The following is a 13,089-nucleotide window of genomic DNA, read 5'->3' as shown; positions in this document are numbered from 1 at the left end:
GCAGAGTTGGGTGGTATTCAGATGTTCATATCGTCCATACCATCCTTGTCTCGTCCCAGGGTTGACAGTATTACCGTCTTAGAGCTATATTAACCCTGGAGAGGGCAGAGTTGGGTGGTATTCAGATGTTCATATCGTCCATACCATCCTTGTCTCGTCCCAGGGTTGACAGTATTACCGTCTTAGAGCTATATTAACCCTGGAGAGGGCAGAGTTGGGTGGTGTTCAGATGTTCATATCGTCCATACCATCCTTGTCTCGTCCCAGGGTTGACAGTATTACCGTCTTAGAGCTATATTAACCCTGGCGAGGGCAGAGTTGGGTGGTATTCAGGTGTTCATATCGTCCATACCATCCTTGTCTCGTCCCAGGGTTGACAGTATTACCGTCTTAGAGCTATATTAACCCTGGAGAGGGCAGAGTTGGGTGGTATTCAGATGTTCATATCGTCCATACCATCCTTGTCTCGTCCCAGGGTTGACAGTATTACCGTCTTAGAGCTATATTAACCCTGGCGAGGGCAGAGTTGGGTGGTGTTCAGATGTTCATATCGTCCATACCATCCTTGTCTCGTCCCAGGGTTGACAGTATTACCGTCTTAGAGCTATATTAACCCTGGAGAGGGCAGAGTTGGGTGGTATTCAGGTGTTCATATCGTCCATACCATCCTTGTCTCGTCCCAGGGTTGACAGTATTACCGTCTTAGAGCTATATTAACCCTGGCGAGGGCAGAGTTGGGTGGTATTCAGATGTTCATATCGTCCATACCATCCTTGTCTCGTCCCAGGGTTGACAGTATTACCGTCTTAGAGCTATATTAACCCTGGAGAGGGCAGAGTTGGGTGGTGTTCAGGTGTTCATATCGTCCATACCATCCTTGTCTCGTCCCAGGGTTGACAGTATTACCGTCTTAGAGCTATATTAACCCTGGAGAGGGCAGAGTTGGGTGGTGTTCAGATGTTCATATCGTCCATACCATCCTTGTCTCGTCCCAGGGTTGACAGTATTACCGTCTTAGAGCTATATTAACCCTGGAGAGGGCAGAGTTGGGTGGTATTCAGGTGTTCATATCGTCCATACCATCCTTGTCTCGTCCCAGGGTTGACAGTATTACCGTCTTAGAGCTATATTAACCCTGGAGAGGGCAGAGTTGGGTGGTATTCAGATGTTCATATCGTCCATACCATCCTTGTCTCGTCCCAGGGTTGACAGTATTACCGTCTTAGAGCTATATTAACCCTGGAGAGGGCAGAGTTGGGTGGTGTTCAGGTGTTCATATCGTCCATACCATCCTTGTCTCGTCCCAGGGTTGACAGTATTACCGTCTTAGAGCTATATTAACCCTGGAGAGGGCAGAGTTGGGTGGTATTCAGATGTTCATATCGTCCATACCATCCTTGTCTCGTCCCAGGGTTGACAGTATTACCGTCTTAGAGCTATATTAACCCTGGAGAGGGCAGAGTTGGGTGGTATTCAGATGTTCATATCGTCCATACCATCCTTGTCTCGTCCCAGGGTTGACAGTATTACCGTCTTAGAGCTATATTAACCCTGGAGAGGGCAGAGTTGGGTGGTATTCAGGTGTTCATATCGTCCATACCATCCTTGTCTCGTCCCAGGGTTGACAGTATTACCGTCTTAGAGCTATATTAACCCTGGAGAGGGCAGAGTTGGGTGGTGTTCAGATGTTCATATCGTCCATACCATCCTTGTCTCGTCCCAGGGTTGACAGTATTACCGTCTTAGAGCTATATTAACCCTGGAGAGGGCAGAGTTGGGTGGTATTCAGATGTTCATATCGTCCATACCATCCTTGTCTCGTCCCAGGGTTGACAGTATTACCGTCTTAGAGCTATATTAACCCTGGCGAGGGCAGAGTTGGGTGGTATTCAGATGTTCATATCGTCCATACCATCCTTGTCTCGTCCCAGGGTTGACAGTATTACCGTCTTAGAGCTATATTAACCCTGGAGAGGGCAGAGTTGGGTGGTATTCAGATGTTCATATCGTCCATACCATCCTTGTCTCGTCCCAGGGTTGACAGTATTACCGTCTTAGAGCTATATTAACCCTGGAGAGGGCAGAGTTGGGTGGTATTCAGATGTTCATATCGTCCATACCATCCTTGTCTCGTCCCAGGGTTGACAGTATTACCGTCTTAGAGCTATATTAACCCTGGAGAGGGCAGAGTTGGGTGGTATTCAGATGTTCATATCGTCCATACCATCCTTGTCTCGTCCCAGGGTTGACAGTATTACCGTCTTAGAGCTATATTAACCCTGGCGAGGGCAGAGTTGGGTGGTATTCAGATGTTCATATCGTCCATACCATCCTTGTCTCGTCCCAGGGTTGACAGTATTACCGTCTTAGAGCTATATTAACCCTGGAGAGGGCAGAGTTGGGTGGTGTTCAGATGTTCATATCGTCCATACCATCCTTGTCTCGTCCCAGGGTTGACAGTATTACCGTCTTAGAGCTATATTAACCCTGGCGAGGGCAGAGTTGGGTGGTGTTCAGATGTTCATATCGTCCATACCATCCTTGTCTCGTCCCAGGGTTGACAGTATTACCGTCTTAGAGCTATATTAACCCTGGAGAGGGCAGAGTTGGGTGGTATTCAGGTGTTCATATCGTCCATACCATCCTTGTCTCGTCCCAGGGTTGACAGTATTACCGTCTTAGAGCTATATTAACCCTGGAGAGGGCAGAGTTGGGTGGTGTTCAGGTGTTCATATCGTCCATACCATCCTTGTCTCGTCCCAGGGTTGACAGTATTACCGTCTTAGAGCTATATTAACCCTGGCGAGGGCAGAGTTGGGTGGTATTCAGATGTTCATATCGTCCATACCATCCTTGTCTCGTCCCAGGGTTGACAGTATTACCGTCTTAGAGCTATATTAACCCTGGAGAGGGCAGAGTTGGGTGGTATTCAGGTGTTCATATCGTCCATACCATCCTTGTCTCGTCCCAGGGTTGACAGTATTACCGTCTTAGAGCTATATTAACCCTGGAGAGGGCAGAGTTGGGTGGTGTTCAGATGTTCATATCGTCCATACCATCCTTGTCTCGTCCCAGGGTTGACAGTATTACCGTCTTAGAGCTATATTAACCCTGGAGAGGGCAGAGTTGGGTGGTGTTCAGGTGTTCATATCGTCCATACCATCCTTGTCTCGTCCCAGGGTTGACAGTATTACCGTCTTAGAGCTATATTAACCCTGGAGAGGGCAGAGTTGGGTGGTATTCAGGTGTTCATATCGTCCATACCATCCTTGTCTCGTCCCAGGGTTGGCAGTATTACCGTCTTAGAGCTATATTAACCCTGGAGAGGGCAGAGTTGGGTGGTATTCAGATGTTCATATCGTCCATACCATCCTTGTCTCATCCCAGGGTTGACAGTATTACCGTCTTAGAGCTATATTAACCCTGGAGAGGGCAGAGTTGGGTGGTATTCAGATGTTCATATCGTCCATACCATCCTTGTCTCGTCCCAGGGTTGACAGTATTACCGTCTTAGAGCTATATTAACCCTGGAGAGGGCAGAGTTGGGTGGTATTCAGATGTTCATATCGTCCATACCATCCTTGTCTCGTCCCAGGGTTGACAGTATTACCGTCTTAGAGCTATATTAACCCTGGAGAGGGCAGAGTTGGGTGGTATTCAGATGTTCATATCGTCCATACCATCCTTGTCTCGTCCCAGGGTTGACAGTATTACCGTCTTAGAGCTATATTAACCCTGGAGAGGGCAGAGTTGGGTGGTATTCAGATGTTCATATCGTCCATACCATCCTTGTCTCGTCCCAGGGTTGACAGTATTACCGTCTTAGAGCTATATTAACCCTGGAGAGGGCAGAGTTGGGTGGTATTCAGATGTTCATATCGTCCATACCATCCTTGTCTCGTCCCAGGGTTGACAGTATTACCGTCTTAGAGCTATATTAACCCTGGAGAGGGCAGAGTTGGGTGGTGTTCAGATGTTCATATCGTCCATACCATCCTTGTCTCGTCCCAGGGTTGACAGTATTACCGTCTTAGAGCTATATTAACCCTGGCGAGGGCAGAGTTGGGTGGTATTCAGATGTTCATATCGTCCATACCATCCTTGTCTCGTCCCAGGGTTGACAGTATTACCGTCTTAGAGCTATATTAACCCTGGAGAGGGCAGAGTTGGGTGGTATTCAGGTGTTCATATCGTCCATACCATCCTTGTCTCGTCCCAGGGTTGACAGTATTACCGTCTTAGAGCTATATTAACCCTGGAGAGGGCAGAGTTGGGTGGTGTTCAGATGTTCATATCGTCCATACCATCCTTGTCTCGTCCCAGGGTTGACAGTATTACCGTCTTAGAGCTATATTAACCCTGGAGAGGGCAGAGTTGGGTGGTGTTCAGGTGTTCATATCGTCCATACCATCCTTGTCTCGTCCCAGGGTTGACAGTATTACCGTCTTAGAGCTATATTAACCCTGGAGAGGGCAGAGTTGGGTGGTATTCAGGTGTTCATATCGTCCATACCATCCTTGTCTCGTCCCAGGGTTGGCAGTATTACCGTCTTAGAGCTATATTAACCCTGGAGAGGGCAGAGTTGGGTGGTATTCAGATGTTCATATCGTCCATACCATCCTTGTCTCGTCCCAGGGTTGACAGTATTACCGTCTTAGAGCTATATTAACCCTGGAGAGGGCAGAGTTGGGTGGTATTCAGATGTTCATATCGTCCATACCATCCTTGTCTCGTCCCAGGGTTGACAGTATTACCGTCTTAGAGCTATATTAACCCTGGAGAGGGCAGAGTTGGGTGGTATTCAGATGTTCATATCGTCCATACCATCCTTGTCTCGTCCCAGGGTTGACAGTATTACCGTCTTAGAGCTATATTAACCCTGGAGAGGGCAGAGTTGGGTGGTATTCAGATGTTCATATCGTCCATACCATCCTTGTCTCGTCCCAGGGTTGACAGTATTACCGTCTTAGAGCTATATTAACCCTGGAGAGGGCAGAGTTGGGTGGTATTCAGATGTTCATATCGTCCATACCATCCTTGTCTCGTCCCAGGGTTGACAGTATTACCGTCTTAGAGCTATATTAACCCTGGAGAGGGCAGAGTTGGGTGGTATTCAGATGTTCATATCGTCCATACCATCCTTGTCTCGTCCCAGGGTTGACAGTATTACCGTCTTAGAGCTATATTAACCCTGGAGAGGGCAGAGTTGGGTGGTATTCAGATGTTCATATCGTCCATACCATCCTTGTCTCGTCCCAGGGTTGACAGTATTACCGTCTTAGAGCTATATTAACCCTGGAGAGGGCAGAGTTGGGTGGTGTTCAGATGTTCATATCGTCCATACCATCCTTGTCTCGTCCCAGGGTTGACAGTATTACCGTCTTAGAGCTATATTAACCCTGGAGAGGGCAGAGTTGGGTGGTATTCAGATGTTCATATCGTCCATACCATCCTTGTCTCGTCCCAGGGTTGACAGTATTACCGTCTTAGAGCTATATTAACCCTGGAGAGGGCAGAGTTGGGTGGTATTCAGGTGTTCATATCGTCCATACCATCCTTGTCTCGTCCCAGGGTTGACAGTATTACCGTCTTAGAGCTATATTAACCCTGGAGAGGGCAGAGTTGGGTGGTATTCAGATGTTCATATCGTCCATACCATCCTTGTCTCATCCCAGGGTTGACAGTATTACCGTCTTAGAGCTATATTAACCCTGGAGAGGGCAGAGTTGGGTGGTGTTCAGGTGTTCATATCGTCCATACCATCCTTGTCTCGTCCCAGGGTTGACAGTATTACCGTCTTAGAGCTATATTAACCCTGGAGAGGGCAGAGTTGGGTGGTGTTCAGATGTTCATATCGTCCATACCATCCTTGTCTCGTCCCAGGGTTTGCAGTATTACCGTCTTAGTACACATGGGGGTGCCAAAGAACTCAAAGCTCATTGGACGTCTATTACTAGAACGCTAACAAAAATTTGCACAAGCAATAGCCAATTTCCATGGAGGCTGCTAGCTAAATATGCTAACAAGCACAAATGAAAATTAAAGCTGCAAGCAGTGTTGCCAGGGTTCAAGCTAGGTACTGCTAGGTACTGCCAGGTACTGTTATTCATTTTTTTTTTTTCACAACGTACCTGAAGAGGGGCATTAGGAGTGTAGTTTCACAACGTACCTGAAGAGGGGCATTAGGAGTGTAACACCATGATGGGGTATTGTGATGTCATGATGGGGTATTGCGATGTCATGATGGGGTATTGCGATGGCATGATGGGGTATTGTGATGTCATGATGGGGTATTGTGATATCATGATGGGGTATTGTGATGTCATGATGGGGTATTGTGATGTCATGATGGGGTATTGTGATGTCATGATGGGGTATTGTGATGTCATGATGGGGTATTGTGATGTCATCATGGGGTATTGTGATGTCATGATGGGGTATTGTGATGTCATGATGGGGTATTGTGATGTCATGATGGGGTATTGTGATGTCATGATGGGGTATTGTGATGTCATCATGGGGTATTGTGATGTCATGATGGGGTATTGTGATGTCATGATGGGGTATTGTGATGTCATGATGGGGTATTGTGATGTCATGATGGGGTATTGTGATGTCATGATGGGGTATTGTGATGTCATGATGGGGTATTGTGATGTCATGATGGGTATTGTGATGTCATGATGGGTATTGTGATGTCATGATGGGGTATTGTGATGTCATGATGGGGTATTGCGATGTCATGATGGGGTATTGCGATGTCATGATGGGGTATTGCGATGTCATGATGGGGTATTGCGATGTCATGATGGGGTATTGCGATGTCATGATGGGGTATTGCGATGTCATGATGGGGTATTGCGATGTCATGATGGGGTATTGCGATGTCATGATGGGGTATTGCGATGTCATGATGGGGTATTGCGATGTCATGATGGGGTATTGCGATGTCATGATGGGGTATTGCGATGTCATGATGGGGTATTGCGATGTCATGATGGGGTATTGCGATGTCATGATGGGGTATTGCGATGTCATGATGGGGTATTGCGATGTCATGATGGGGTATTGCGATGTCATGATGGGGTATTGCGATGTCATGATGGGGTATTGCGATGTCATGATGGGGTATTGTGATGTCATGATGGGGTATTGTGATGTCATGATGGGGTATTGTGATGTCATGATGGGGTATTGTGATGTCATGATGGGGTATTGTGATGTCATGATGGGGTATTGATTGATGAGACATTTGATGTATTTAATACATTTAGAACAAGGCTGTAACGTAACAAAACGTGTAAAAGGTTGAGGGGTCTGAATACTTTCAGAATGCACTGTGTAGGTAGGAGCTACCGAATGTCATTTCGGATGAGTTTGGACATTTACAATGTGAACGAGAGACATTATGCAAATGAACAGCGTTTTGCCTCCTGCTTGTCTGAAGGAATAACAGTACTTTGTACACGCTGTGTCTGAAGGAATAGCAGTACTTTGTACACGCTGTGTCTGAAGGAATAACATTACTTTGTACACGCAGTGTGTGAAGGGATAACAGTACTTTGTACACGCTGTGTCTGAAGGAATAACAATACTTTGTACACGCTGTGTCTGAAGGGATAACAGTACTTTGTACACGCTGTGTCTGAAGGAATAACATTACTTTGTACACGCTGTGTCTGAAGGGATAACAGTACTTTGCACACGCTGTGTCTGAAGGAATAACATTACTTTGTACACGCTGTGTCTGAAGGAATAACAGTACTTTGTACACGCTGTGTCTGAAGGAATAACAGTACTTTGTACACGCTGTGTCTGAAGGAATAGCAGTACTTTGTACACGCTGTGTCTGAAGGAATAACAGTACTTTGTACACGCTGTGTCTGAAGGAATAACAGTACTTTGTACACGCTGTGTCTGAAGGAATAACAGTACTTTGTACACGCTGTGTCTGAAGGAATAACAGTACTTTGTACACGCTGTGTCTGAAGGAATAGCAGTACTTTGTACACGCTGTGTCTGAAGGAATAACCGTACGTTGTACACGCTGTGTCTGTGTGGAGTCTGGAGTCGCTAGGGCAACAGGCCTGCCTGCTCTGCTCATGGGAGCAGACTGGCCGAGAACAGAGGGGAGAAAAAACACAAGGAAATCAACATAGTGGCAGCTGTACAGATAACTGATCCAAAGGGCTTTGTCTTCTCAAACACGGCAGAAAGCTGACATAATTGCCTCCCGGGTGGTGCAGTGGTCTAGGGCACTGCATCGCAGCGCTAGCTGTGCCACCAGAGACTCTGGGTTCGCACCCAGGCTCTGTCGCAGCCGGCTGCAACCGGGAGGTCCGTGGGGCGACGCACAATTGGCCTAGCGTCGTCTGGGTTAGGGAGGGTTTGGCCGGTAGGGATATCCTTGTCTCATCGCGCACCAGCGACTCCTGTGGCGGGCCGGGCGCAGTGCGCGCTAACCAAGGTAGCCAGGTGCACAGTGTTTCCTCCGACACATTGGTGCAGCTGGCTTGGCATGTAAATGTTTCCTTATTGTAATTTCTGCTCAGCATCAGACTCTGATGTGGAGCTACTGTTCTCCATCATTCTATCAGCCATCACCACTCTGACTGATGTGGAGCTACTGTTCTCCATCATTCAATCAGCAGACAGCACTCTGATGTGGAGCTACTGTTCTCCATCATTCTATCAGCCATCACCACTCTGACTGATGTGGAGATACTGTTCTCCATCATTCTATCAGCAGACAGCACTCTGATGTGAAGCTGCTGTTCTCCATCATTCTATCAGCAGACAGCACTCTGATGTGGAGCTGCTGTTCTCCATCATTCTATCAGTAGACAGCACTCTGACTGATGTGGAGCTGCTGTTCTCCATCATTCTATCAGTAGACAGCACTCTGACTGATGTGGAGCTGCTGTTCTCCATCATTCTATCAGCAGACAGCACTCTGATGTGGAGCTGCTGTTCTCCATCATTCTATCAGTAGACAGCACTCTGATGTGGAGCTGCTGTTCTCCATCATTCTATCAGCAGACAGCACTCTGATGTGGAGCTGCTGTTCTCCATCATTCTATCAGTAGACAGCACTCTGATGTGGAGCTACTGTTCTCCATCATTCTATCAGCAGACAGCACTCTGATGTGGAGCTACTGTTCTCCATCATTCTATCAGCAGACAGCACTCTGATGTGGAGCTACTGTTCTCCATCATTCTATCAGTAGACAGCACTCTGATGTGGAGCTACTGTCCTCCATCATTCTATCAGCAGACAGCACTCTGATGTGGAGCTACTGTTCTCCATCATTCTATCAGCAGACAGCACTCTGATGTGGAGCTACTGTTCTCCATCATTCTATCAGTAGACAGCACTCTGATGTGGAGCTACTGTTCTCCATCATTCAATCAGCAGACAGCACTCTGATGTGGAGCTACTGTTCTCCATCATTCAATCAGCAGACAGCACTCTGATGTGGAGCTACTGTTCTCCATCATTCTATCAGCAGACAGCACTCTGATGTGGAGCTACTGTTCTCCATCATTCTATCAGCAGACAGCACTCTGACTGATGTGGAGCTACTGTTCTCCATCATTCTATCAGCAGACAGCACTCTGATGTGGAGCTACTGTTCTCCATCATTCTATCAGCAGACAGCACTCTGATGTGGAGCTACTGTTCTCCATCATTCTATCAGCAGACAGCACTCTGATGTGGAGCTACTGTTCTCCATCATTCTATCAGCAGACAGCACTCTGATGTGGAGCTACTGTTCTCCATCATTCTATCAGTAGACAGCACTCTGATGTGGAGCTACTGTTCTCCATCATTCTATCAGTAGACAGCACTCTGATGTGGAGCTACTGTTCTCCATCATTCTATCAGCAGACAGCACTCTGATGTGGAGCTACTGTTCTCCATCATTCTATCAGCAGACAGCACTATGACTGATGTGGAGCTACTGTTCTCCATCATTCTATCAGCAGACAGCACTCTGATGTGGAGCTACTGTTCTCCATCATTCTATCAGCAGACAGCACTCTGATGTGGAGCTACTGTTCTCCATCATTCTATCAGCAGACAGCACTCTGATGTGGAGCTACTGTTCTCCATCATTCTATCAGCAGACAGCACTCTGATGTGGAGCTACTGTTCTCCATCATTCTATCAGCAGACAGCACTCTGATGTGGAGCTACTGTTCTCCATCATTCTATCAGCAGACAGCACTCTGACTGATGTGGAGCTACTGTTCTCCATCATTCTATCAGTAGACAGCACTCTGACTGATGTGGACCTACTGTTCTCCATCAATCTATCAGTAGACAGCACTCTGATGTGGAGCTACTGTTCTCCATCATTCTATCAGCAGACAGCACTCTGATGTGGAGCTACTGTTCTCCATCATTCAATCAGCAGACAGCACTCTGATGTGGACCTACTGTTCTCCATCATTCTATCAGTAGACAGCACTCTGACTGATGTGGAGCTGCTGTTCTCCTTCATTCTATCAGCAGACAGCACTCTGATGTGGAGCTACTGTTCTCCATCATTCTATCAGTAGACAGCACTCTGATGTGGAGCTACTGTTCTCCATCATTCTATCAGTAGACAGCACTCTGATGTGGAGCTGCTGTTCTCCATCATTCTATCAGCAGACAGCACTCTGATGTGGAGCTACTGTTCTCCATCATTCTATCAGCAGACAGCACTCTGATGTGGAGCTACTGTTCTCCATCATTCTATCAGCAGACAGCACTCTGATGTGGAGCTACTGTTCTCCATCATTCTATCAGCAGACAGCACTCTGATGTGGAGCTACTGTTCTCCATCATTCTATCAGCAGACAGCACTCTGACTGATGTGGAGCTACTGTTCTCCATCATTCTATCAGCAGACAGCACTCTGATGTGGAGCTACTGTTCTCCATCATTCAATCAGCAGACAGCACTCTGATGTGGAGCTACTGTTCTCCATCATTCTATCAGCAGACAGCACTCTGATGTGGAGCTACTGTTCTCCATCATTCTATCAGCAGACAGCACTCTGATGTGGAGCTACTGTTCTCCATCATTCAATCAGCAGACAGCACTCTGATGTGGAGCTACTGTTCTCCATCATTCTATCAGCAGACAGCACTATGACTGATGTGGAGCTACTGTTCTCCATCATTCTATCAGCAGACAGCACTCTGATGTGGAGCTACTGTTCTCCATCATTCTATCAGCAGACAGCACTCTGATGTGGAGCTACTGTTCTCCATCATTCTATCAGCAGACAGCACTCTGATGTGGAGCTACTGTTCTCCATCATTCTATCAGCAGACAGCACTCTGATGTGGAGCTACTGTTCTCCATCATTCTATCAGCAGACAGCACTCTGATGTGGAGCTACTGTTCTCCATCATTCTATCAGCAGACAGCACTCTGACTGATGTGGAGCTACTGTTCTCCATCATTCTATCAGTAGACAGCACTCTGACTGATGTGGACCTACTGTTCTCCATCATTCTATCAGTAGACAGCACTCTGATGTGGAGCTACTGTTCTCCACCATTCTATCAGCAGACAGCACTCTGATGTGGAGCTACTGTTCTCCATCATTCAATCAGCAGACAGCACTCTGATGTGGACCTACTGTTCTCCATCATTCTATCAGTAGACAGCACTCTGACTGATGTGGAGCTGCTGTTCTCCTTCATTCTATCAGCAGACAGCACTCTGATGTGGAGCTACTGTTCTCCATCATTCTATCAGTAGACAGCACTCTGATGTGGAGCTACTGTTCTCCATCATTCTATCAGTAGACAGCACTCTGATGTGGAGCTGCTGTTCTCCATCATTCTATCAGCAGACAGCACTCTGATGTGGAGCTACTGTTCTCCATCATTCTATCAGCAGACAGCACTCTGATGTGGAGCTACTGTTCTCCATCATTCTATCAGCAGACAGCACTCTGATGTGGAGCTACTGTTCTCCATCATTCTATCAGCAGACAGCACTCTGATGTGGAGCTACTGTTCTCCATCATTCTATCAGCAGACAGCACTCTGACTGATGTGGAGCTACTGTTCTCCATCATTCTATCAGCAGACAGCACTCTGATGTGGAGCTACTGTTCTCCATCATTCTATCAGCAGACAGCACTCTGATGTGGAGCTACTGTTCTCCATCATTCAATCAGCAGACAGCACTCTGATGTGGAGCTACTGTTCTCCATCATTCTATCAGTAGACAGCACTCTGATGTGGAGCTACTGTTCTCCATCATTCTATCAGCAGACAGCACTCTGATGTGGAGCTACTGTTCTCCATCATTCTATCAGCAGACAGCACTCTGATGTGGAGCTACTGTTCTCCATCATTCTATCAGCAGACAGCACTCTGATGTGGAGCTACTGTTCTCCATCATTCAATCAGCAGACAGCACTCTGATGTGGAGCTACTGTTCTCCATCATTCTATCAGCAGACAGCACTCTGATGTGGAGCTACTGTTCTCCATCATTCTATCAGCAGACAGCACTCTGATGTGGAGCTACTGTTCTCCATCATTCTATCAGTAGACAGCACTCTGATGTGGAGCTACTGTTCTCCATCATTCAATCAGCAGACAGCACTCTGATGTGGAGCTACTGTTCTCCATCATTCTATCAGCAGACAGCACTCTGATGTGGAGCTACTGTTCTCCATCATTCAATCAGCAGACAGCACTCTGATGTGGAGCTACTGTTCTCCATCATTCAATCAGCAGACAGCACTCTGATGTGGAGCTGCTGTTCTCCATCATTCTATCAGCAGACAGCACTCTGATGTGGAGCTGCTGTTCTCCATCATTCTATCAGCAGACAGCACTCTGATGTGGAGCTGCTGTTCTCCATCATTCTATCAGTAGACAGCACTCTGATGTGGAGCTGCTGTTCTCCATCATTCTATCAGCAGACAGCACTCTGACTGATGTGGAGCTACTGTTCTCCATCATTCAATCAGCAGACAGCACTCTGATGTGGAGCTACTGTTCTCCATCATTCAATCAGCAGACAGCACTCTGATGTGGAGCTACTGTTCTCCATCATTCTATCAGTAGACAGCAC

The 13,089-nt window shown here is 47.0% G+C and overlaps 1 protein-coding gene across 1 annotated transcript in view; it reads left to right on the top strand.

The window, feature by feature from the left end:
- The window catches only part of LOC109885592 (glypican-6-like), a 434,345-nt gene that overhangs the window by 94,153 nt on the left and 327,103 nt on the right, over positions 1-13,089 (top strand). The window lies entirely within an intron of this gene.

Source organism: Oncorhynchus kisutch, unplaced genomic scaffold (genome assembly GCF_002021735.2).
Source record: "Oncorhynchus kisutch isolate 150728-3 unplaced genomic scaffold, Okis_V2 scaffold727, whole genome shotgun sequence".
Lineage (NCBI taxonomy): Eukaryota > Metazoa > Chordata > Actinopteri > Salmoniformes > Salmonidae > Oncorhynchus > Oncorhynchus kisutch.
This window is presented reverse-complemented; position numbering and strand designations above follow the sequence as displayed.